The sequence below is a fragment of the Euphorbia lathyris genome, chromosome 5, assembly GCF_963576675.1.
Source record: "Euphorbia lathyris chromosome 5, ddEupLath1.1, whole genome shotgun sequence".
NCBI classification, from domain to species: Eukaryota; Viridiplantae; Streptophyta; class Magnoliopsida; order Malpighiales; family Euphorbiaceae; genus Euphorbia; species Euphorbia lathyris.
The window spans coordinates 8,992,140-9,002,055 of record NC_088914.1 but is presented as its reverse complement, the minus strand read 5'-3'; the positions used below and the strand labels follow the sequence as shown (position 1 = coordinate 9,002,055).

At 39.4% G+C, this 9,916-nt stretch overlaps 1 non-coding gene across 1 annotated transcript; it reads right to left on the bottom strand.

The window, feature by feature from the left end:
* Window positions 1–1,929: 1,929 nt before the first annotated feature.
* Window positions 1,930–2,022, bottom strand: LOC136231676 (small nucleolar RNA Z103). Its single transcript, XR_010690046.1, has one exon. It is a non-coding gene; the product is annotated as a small nucleolar RNA Z103 (small nucleolar RNA).
* Between the last annotated feature and the right edge of the window lie 7,894 nt (window positions 2,023–9,916).

Sequence of the window (9,916 nt, the reverse complement as noted above, 5' to 3'; positions counted from 1 at the left end):
TTAAGTTCTTGTATTTCACTTGCAACTTCTCGGGATATACCGTGTTAAATTTCACGAATTACCCCAACTAAAAATTTCTTAGCACACACATCTTTAATTTATACTTATAATTTATAGATTCTCATAATTCCTGTAATTTTCTTGACTTTATATAAATATTGTAAAATGTAATAATCAAGCAGTTTAAAATGTAATTCCGGCAAAGAAAATCAGAATAGTTTCATACTTCAACTTTATTGAAAGGGTTAATAACGTCTATCTTATCCTCTTTGATCGCAGAAGGGCCATCCTTCAAAAAAATTGACAAATTGAGCATGGTAAAATAAAATAACATTTTTTATTGTCACGTTTTGAAATTCACATCGATGAATTTCTTCAGCTTTTGGCTCATAGGCATTGTTACTGGTAAGGCTAGGCATGGTGCCACACAGTGACAGAACCAGGACCTAAACGTCAAGGGAGCTACACCGTGTAAAAAAAATTAAATATTACTTCAAAAAATTAAATGTGGGTTTTCCGACGGAAACATAGGATCGATCGACTCTTCCCACTCCGTCTGGATCCACCCCTGGTGCCGCGATACTGATTATGTTCTCATTTTGTGAGTCATACCCATTCTAAAAGTCGGTTCAATATCCCAAAATAATTTCAGTGATTTATAAAATTCAAACAAAATAAGTTAGTACAAAAGTACAATCTGTTTCACTAAAATAGAAAAAGAACCGAAAATAAAAATTTGTTTACATACTGTCCAAACATTCGTGTAAAAATATATCTTTAGGTCTTGTTTGATAACACACTTAATTACTTAAATTAAAATGTTAAACACTTATTTAATTTAAGTGCGTTTCATAACTATTGTTTCTCTACCAATTAAATTAGTTAATTAAGTTAAAAATCACTTATTTTGATAAGTCAAAATATTTTACTTAATATTTTAAATTAAACATTATCAACTAATATTTTTATTAAAGTTACATCATTTAATACTTTCAGCACTTATAATATTCAGCACTTAAAATTTAGTACTTATTTTCTCAGTACTTAATTTTCACTTTTATCAATCAACACCTTTAATCAATGTAATCTTGTCCGCCTCTTATAGAAAATATCAAAATTCTTCAAAAGATAGTTAACAATAATCAATAATTCAAAATTATATGAAACGAAAAGATCTCATATACATATATACAACTGTTGTTTATCATATATAGTCTTTTCATTATTCTAAATCTATTAGTAATTCATACAAGAGTGTAGATATAATAAGAAAAAAAGGGTAAATTTTAAATAAATCTCATGTAGTTTCACTAATTTTCAGATAAAGGATTGTGGTTTACTTTTTGTCAAAACGAGGATTTTGAGGTTTCGCACTTTTAATAAAACAATGACTTTTTGGATTAATGCTATTAAAACCATCTTTAACGATTTGAAAATGAAAATTTTCAAGAATTAAAGTAGTTCGGTGTCATATTTGCTATGGAACTACATTTCGAAAATCGAAAATCATATTTTTTAGAACTTTCTCTCTCTAAATATTAACTTTCTCTTTCTTTACCAAACATCATCTAAATAATCTCAAAATAAAAAAGTTGAAGAATTAAAGTTGCTTAGAATATTAGTATTTCTTAAAATATGTTATTTTTGAAATCGTCAAGGGTATTTTAATAGTATCAATCGAAAAAGTCCTTATTTTGCTAAAGTTAAAAACTTTAGTCCTTACTTTGAAAAAAGCAAATCATAGTCCTTTATCTAAAAAAAATAGTGAAAACACAAGGGTTTTTTATTTGAAATTTACCTTAAGAAAAATTTTAAAATTATAAATCGTTGATAAATTTTAAAATGTAAATTGTTTCAAAGAAAAAAAATTGAAGATCAAGAAAAATTAGGAAAAGAAAAAACAATATTAAAACAAAAAATATAGAGAAGATGAATTCAGAATATTAGCTTGCTATCTCTATAGACAAAGATGGCTCCCAATATTCAGATTTGATCATTTGGGGGCAATATCATCACATCCATCTTCACTTACATTTAAAAAAAATCAGAAACAAAGTAATTAGGTGTGAAACTACATTGGCCGAGATGGTGTTTCACTAGTCGTCGATGATCTTCCAAGGGGCTCGATTCACCGAACGCCGTCTCTGTGAGGGGATCGGTCCTTGAAAACACTCCGATGATCAAGACAATTAGTAATTCTAGGCAATGCGTGTAAGCATATATTCGAGGTGTTATAGGTGAAAGTGTACATACCATTCTCCTTCATGCGTGTGTGTATTTATAGGCTTCATCAAATGGGATTGGGCTCTAGTTGGCCTGATGGGCCGAATTCACATGCTTTATCAAGTAGTCCCCCCCCCCCCCCCCCCCGAAGCTCCATTTCGAGTATTTCATGCGAGGTGCTGTCTTGTTAGTCGCGTTCGCGATTGGTGTGGAATGCGTGCTCGTTTTGCTAGTGTTATGACCTTGTGCGGGGCGTCATGATGAACTAGACCTTTGGCTTTCTACACGTGTGCCGCCACTCTGACCCGCATTAAATGTCTTTAATGAGTGCAGTGGTGCATGCACCGTCATTTGGCACCCATTGGTCCGTTAAGTCGGTTGTTTTATCTCTATAAAAGGGGTTTAGGAGGCTCCTTATCATCTTTTTCGTCTTCTTTAAGCACTGGCCTAAGTCTCTTTACTCGCATTTGCTCTTTCCTTCACTAACTTTCTCCTTTTCTTTGCTTTTGTCGGTATTCGGAGCTTCTGCTGGTTGGCGTTTGTGGTCGTGGGTGCGGGAAGACCTTAGTGTGCCGTTGTCGCAAGGAGCGAGGTTAGTAACTCGTCTTACCCTTCCCTGCATTTTGTTTGTTTTCTTTTTAAATTGGAAGGAGAGAGGACTATGTTTGAGGGTTCTTCTCGAGGAGCGTTAATACAGTTGGCACCGGTAAGCGTGGGTGACTTTGCCCTTCGAGACGCATCTCATAGCCGCGCGCCCAAGCGTAAGGGGTGAGCAGACAAAGAGAGCGAGGCCGGATCTCCACGACAAAAGAAAATGAAGGTTTGCCGACCTCCAGTGTCGCGGGCCGACCCAAGTGTGCCAAGGCACTTAGGTGGTGTGAAGGCGGGAATTCACGAGGTGTCCGTTGAGGTGCCTGAAGGACTTATTCAGGATGGTGAGACCTTAGGGACATTATACGATCGGATGAGGGCCAAAGTGTGGTCGAGGTTGCCTGGTGCCCTGGGATCCAACGGGAAGCATTTTGAGAAATTGAGGCAGCCCAAACGTCCTGATAGCTATGCCATCGAGGACGCTTATAGTACGATAGTGTCCGCTGACCTTGCCTCTATTTCGGTGGCTTATCAAATATGCGTGCCGTACGAGCTCTGTGCTTTGAATAGCGAGGATTGTGCTCATCACACGGGTCAGGTCAATGAGCTTGTGGTCTATGAGGAACAGCTAGAGTCAAGAATGCGGCTTCCCTTGCTGTCGTTTTTCATCAAGGTTATGAAGGAGTTTGACCTGTGCCCCGGTCAGATCCATTCGAATGGGTGGAGGATGCTGGTGGGGTTTTACCCTTTGTGCCAGTCGACCGACTTTCATGTGACAAGGCTGGTATTCCGACATTTCTTCCGCCCGAATAAAGATCCCCGCTCTCAACATGTTACTTTTTCCCATCCGAAGTTCAACGTGTTTGGGGGCCTCTAAGAGAAGATTCAGGAATAGCGACACCGATACTTTCTGGTTCGTCAGTTGCGGGGTGTTTTCCCCTTCCGGGTGACCTGGAATAGCGATCTGATGTATACGGGTCGCTGGTTAGTAAGCCGAGAGATGCTGGAGCAGGAGAGACAGTTGGTGACCTATCTGAAGAGTCTACTGGATGATAAAGAGAGCAAGCAGGATGTTGGCAAATTGATAGGGCACTACCTTGCTTGTGGCTACTCGAATTGGAACCAATGGAGGATGGCTCATCTATCGGGGTGGTCTTCGAAGGATTTCGAGGCATGGAAGAAAGGTCACCAGTTCACTGACGGGGAGCTGGCTAAACTCGAGTCCATTGTTGTGAAGGTGGCTGTTGTAGGTGAGACATCAGGGTGTGTTGGGTGTGTTGCTTTTAATTTGTTGTATTGACTTGTGTTTGTAAACATGTTTCCGTTTCTTCGCAGGTGTTGGGGATCCGAGGGTTAGTATGGACTTTGACCTGAAGGAATTTGGTGTTGGTTTGGTCACACCGGGCGAGGCGTTCGAAGGGACCTCGGCCTCGTTGCCCTCCTATGGCTCCTTGGAAGATGCGAACTAGGTGGTTCAAAGTATAGGTGGGGTGATCGAGACGTCTGAGGATTCAGGGTTCGGTGTTGACATTCCGCTTGCGGTGCCGCTGGAGAATCCTCAGGAGAAGGTGGCGACAAGCGAAGTTGACATTATTGTTATTGATGAGGACGAAGCGGAAGAGAAGTTCGAACGCCCAGGTCGAAGTAAGAGGAGAGCAGGTCGAGACGAGAAGATGAAGATGGTGGAAGTTAACATGGAGACTGAGGGGGGGAATATTGAGAGCTCCAAGCGAGCACGTATTGAGGGAGAAACTGACGTGGCCATCCAGCCGGAGGTTGATGTGATCGGTTCACATCCTGAGATGGTGTCGAGACTGGATGGGAAAGTGGCTCGGTATGTGGAGTTCGTTTAGAGTTTGTCGGTTGGAGCTGATATGATGAACTCCGACCTTCCGCGTGCTTTGGCGAGAGTGGAGAACATCCCTGGTGAGTCACAGCAGATGGCGAATGTGACGAAGATGGACCTTACGCTCGACGTGCTGTCTGCCCTTGGAGTGGTAAGTTTCTGGTATTTTTCTTTAGTTTGAATAGTAGCCATTTTTCTTAAGACCGGAATCATATATTCGATATGTGTGTGGATGAGAAGCAATCCATGGAGTCACTGAAGACCGGAATGCACAGTGCCATAGCCGATTTGGAGAAATCGAACGAAAAAATAATTGAGGCGAATAAGGTCCTCGATGCTCAGGTTGCGGAGATAACGAGGCTGCGTGATCAGTGCGCAGAGTCGAAGAAGAGTCTTGACGTGGCACGAGGGGAGCTTCGTAGTCGCGAGTTCATCCTGAAGGGCACCGTTCGATGGGTGCGTAATGTGAAATAGGTCCTTGTGGAGAAGACAACGTGGTTGTGAAGCAGGTCCTTATAAAATCCTCACCAAACTCGGATGTGATTCGAACCCATGACCTCCCTAGTCATAGGTAAGCTCTCAACCACTAGGCTAAGAACTTTACCTCCCTAGTCATAGAAAATATATCATTATATATATAATTATAATTATTTTTGTGCAATTCAAATTAAGTTAAGTTAAGTAGCATTAAGTTCAGTTAATTTAATTTAATTTAATTTAATTTAAGTCAAAAAAGAACAGGGAATAAGAGTCTCTTGGAGATGCTCTTAGTTACTCTTAAATCACTAAGAGTCAATTATTTATATTATTTTTAGAAAGTACACTAAGAGTCTCTTGAGGATGCTCTAAGAGGTGGAGAGAGGTTCTCTATTAATAGAGAAGATGAAGAGACTCTTAATGATTTAAGGAGCAACTAAAAGGCTGTTGGAGTTAATTTTTTACTCTCCCTCCTCAAATTTTAACTTAAAAGCTCATTTAAGAGGCTGTTGGAGATGCTCTTACTCCAAAAGTACTGTAAAAATTTCTCTTTTCAATAGAATACTAAAAAAGATGAAGATATCCTTTTAACACCCACTTAATTAAATAATATCACTTGTACATATTTAATTCTTAACTTCGGTTATGTTCCATAAAGCAGTATGTATCTCACTTTTGATCAATCAGATATATTACTCTCGGAATATAGTAAAAAAGTTCCATGAATATATAACTAATTGATATTAATAATAACTTAAACCTAGTATATTTTTTAAAACCAATTTATTTTGAAAGCACTTAATATTTTATTTCAAATCATGAACACAGCATATTAGTTATGTATTTCATATTAAAAAGCTTCCAATATAAAAATTTTTTAGCTCAATTCTTTATTTGTAAGAATACATGTTCTCAGGATTTTGGCTTTTTTAATTTTAAAAAAAAGCCTATACCATTAAAGTCTCAATTTTGTTTTAAAAAAACGGATAAATTTCATCAATGGTGTACAACCTTTGCCATATTTCACACTTTGATGTACAACCTTCATTTTGTCTCACTAATATGTACGACCTTATCAATAACCTCTCAATATGGTGTACATCAGGTAAAAGTGACCGATCAACGCAAAGTCAACTCGTCATGTCAGTCGTTTGACCGGTCAAAAAGTAAAAAATTAACCACCATATATATAATTACTAAAATACTCTCATTTTTTAATGTGAACTGCTATATACCGCAAAGGTTATACTTTCCACTGCACCCTTTTGACATTTATGCCCTCATAATTTGAAACCAAAAACCAAAAACTCTCAAATCCTCTCTAGCTTTTTTAGTTTTTCAAAAAACCCGACCTAAAACGACATGCCGCCAAAGGAAGGAAGGAAAAAAGGCTTCATGAATGTCCTAGTAAGTTTTTTTAAAAAAAGAAAATTTGTCCGAAATCACGGGTTTCGCCTCCGAAATCGGAGGCGAAACCCGTTTTTTTTTTGCCTAAACGAAATCCCGATGCCGTTGCCACCACGGGCGGAACGGACAGGATAGGGGCCTCCTCAGGTGTCAGACACGCTCAGTATATTGTGGGAAGCTGTGTGTATGGTACGGTGGTGCTTCTAAGCAAATCCAGACGCGTATAGAGTCATCTGGATTGTCCCATTTACCAAGTATCATGTATGCCCACATCAATGCGCCCCTAATTGCGGCTTTTGTGGAGCGGTGGCAGCAAGACACATCATCATTATACATGCCGTTTGGTGAGATGAGCATTATGTTGCATGATGTGTGGCAGATTTTGCGCATCCCCATCGATGGGGCTATGGTGACTGCTGAGGCGAGTATTGAGGAGCTTCAGTCTTGTGTGATGGAGTTGTTTGGTATGACTCGGGAGGAGTTGCAGAAGGGTCACTACTTTAACGGCGGTATACGAGCGGCTTCCATCCTGGAGTATTGTCAAGGAGATCGGATTCCTCATGCACAGGCTACAGCTTGGACGTTTCTTATGCTCGGTTGCACATTGTTCTTGAATTTACCAGCAATTGATTTGTCTCCCATAATTCTGTACACCCGATCTTCTACATCCTTGTTTATATGCCAGGTGCATAGCAAGTGTGCTGTATGTGGGAAAACCTTCAGAATCGGCTTCAACAACCCCAACTCCCTATCACTGACGATAACAGTCGGGTTGAGATCAAACCCAATCAAAACCCTCAACCGCTGTAGGACCCAACGGTAGCTTCCTTAAGTCTCATCTTTAATGATGGCATATGCGATCTTGAAATTGTTATTTCAAGGCGTCATCCCAACAATTTCAACAAATGGCATTTTGTACTTGTTGGTTTTGTACGTTGAATCAATGCCGATGTACCAGTAATAAGTCCTGAATAAATCTAATGATTCTGGATGTGCCATAAACACATGTGTAATCACGCCAGAATGAGGATCAGCTTGCGTATAATGAGCATACTTGTTCTCGAGAGCAATATGATAGAACTGACTAGCCAAGTCTCTACTTTCGAACCCATCCTTCCTCATCTTATCCCTATAGTTGTAGACGTGTTTAATTGTTGGGTTGTCTTCGGGATGCTTTTCTTTAACGGCTGCTAAAATAGCACAAGGTTTTGCTTGAGCCGAACTCATATCACGAACAATTAATTTAGATGCGGTACTGAGTCCGCTCATCTGCCGACTTCCCTCTGGATACACACGTAACGAATGATTGTGCTGACCAGTTAATCCAGCCTTAGCCTTTATCCCCCAACCAGTAAGGTCTGACCGTTGATAGGCTTTAATCTCAAATTTACACCTGCACGCTTTAGTTTTAGTTTTTCGTATTAACCCTGCCTCATCTGTTCTCCCTCTGTAGCGTTCACCCCGTGAACATCTCAATTGCTTTTGCTTTCCACCATGTTTATGCGAAGATATTATAATCTCAAACCCAATTCGAATAACTACCTGTTTTGCCCAAGTAACAGCATCTTCACACGAAGGGAAAACGGTATCCGTTATAAAACGGGAACTGTAATCAATTCCGTCAGGTTGCCAATCTTCTAACGGTTCCTGAATATATAAAAAATGCATAATATGTATTAACAATACGCACAAAAATTTAAAAAATGGCATTCGGGTGCATAATAGGTATTAACAATACGCGTAAAAATTTAAAAATATAAATTTGGGGCTTATTCGGGCAGCCTGAACGTTAAAAATTACAATTCCGCTCTTGTTCGGACCTCGTATAGGCTAAACGGACAGGCTGCCCCGTTAAAAAGCAAAAAAGGGGCCAAATTAGGCCTAAACGGGCAGGTCACTCTGCCCGTCCCACGGCGGAACGAGCGCAGCGTGCCGCCCGTTCCACAGGTGGAACGGGCGGCGCGCGCTGCCCGTTCCGCTGGTGGAACGAGCGGCGCATGCCGCCCGTCCGCAGACCGAACGGGTAGTTCATCCGTTCGGCCTGCGAACGAGCGGCATGCGCCGCCCGTTTAGGTTAAATCCGTAAAAAAAAAAATTCAAAAATTAAAAACGAAATTTTAATTTAAATTTATATCGTAAGATTACCTCGTGTTCGAAATCATAGTCTTGTGAATGCTCAGGTCTATTTTCGTCAAATTCGGGTTTTTAGGCTTGGGAGAGAAAGAGAAAAAAAAATTTGAGTTTTTGAAAAAAATTAATGAGGAGAGCATAAATGTCAAAAGGGTGCGGTGGATGAAAAAAAAGTTACGGTATATAGCAATACCTTTTTTAATTTTACAAATTATATTTCAACCTTTAAAAAAAGTCTTTATATTTCAAAACATTATTATGCAAAGTATTATAGCTTCAAGTTCCATCGATGTCATTTTTTCAAATAAGTTAAAATCTTCAAATTGGACGAATGCTACTTATTATTAAATTTTCAAATTGGCAAAGTTGAAATGCTATGTTCCATCTATGTAATTTTTTTTTTTTTTTTTCTGCAAATTAAGAACTTCAAAACATGCGAATACTCTCTCTCATTTTCCATTTTTCTCTCTAAACCCTCTCTCTCTCCCCAAGCTCACACCCCTAACTCCGACCAATTATTTGGTTTCATGACTCTCATCATTTCCGGCTCCATTCTTCTCCTTCTCTCAATTGTGACTCTCTTTTTCTCCATCGCCGGATCTTGCCGTTCAAAGGGTTTTTGCGGTGGTTGTGGGGGGATCTTCATGGATATTTTCAGAATAAAGTGAAAGAGAAAGAAACAAGGAGCTGATCAGTCCAGAGATTTTTATTTCAATATAAACAATGATATCAATTTATAAAAAAATTGGCCAGTCACCATTATTAGTAAATTTGTGCAGTAATAACCTAAATCGATTTAGTCTGAATCAGTGCTCCGATCTCGTCTCATCCTCTGGTCGGTCGGAGCCTCGCTCTCCTTTCCTCTCATGTGCAGTTCCAGGAACGTCAATGGGACTGAGTTGGATTTCTGCTACAACTTCTGAAGGGGAAGATGATACAGTCGATTCAAAGGATAATCAAATCCCAGATTAGAATTCAGTTGTCGTAAACAATGAAGAAGCATCCTTTTTAAAACTCATATGATTACTAGTTTAATTTGGGTGGAAAGCATATATTGTTATGAAATTAGAAGAACTGGAAGTTTTCTTTGCAATGGAAGTTGATCTGTCAATGGATTTAGGCGTGGAAGCTGAGGAGATGGTTCATTTGGAAGAGAGAGAAAAGAATTAAGAAATGGGAGTGAGAAAGAAATGAAGAAAATAAGGGATGGGGTATAATGGTAATTGAATATAAGGTGGATCC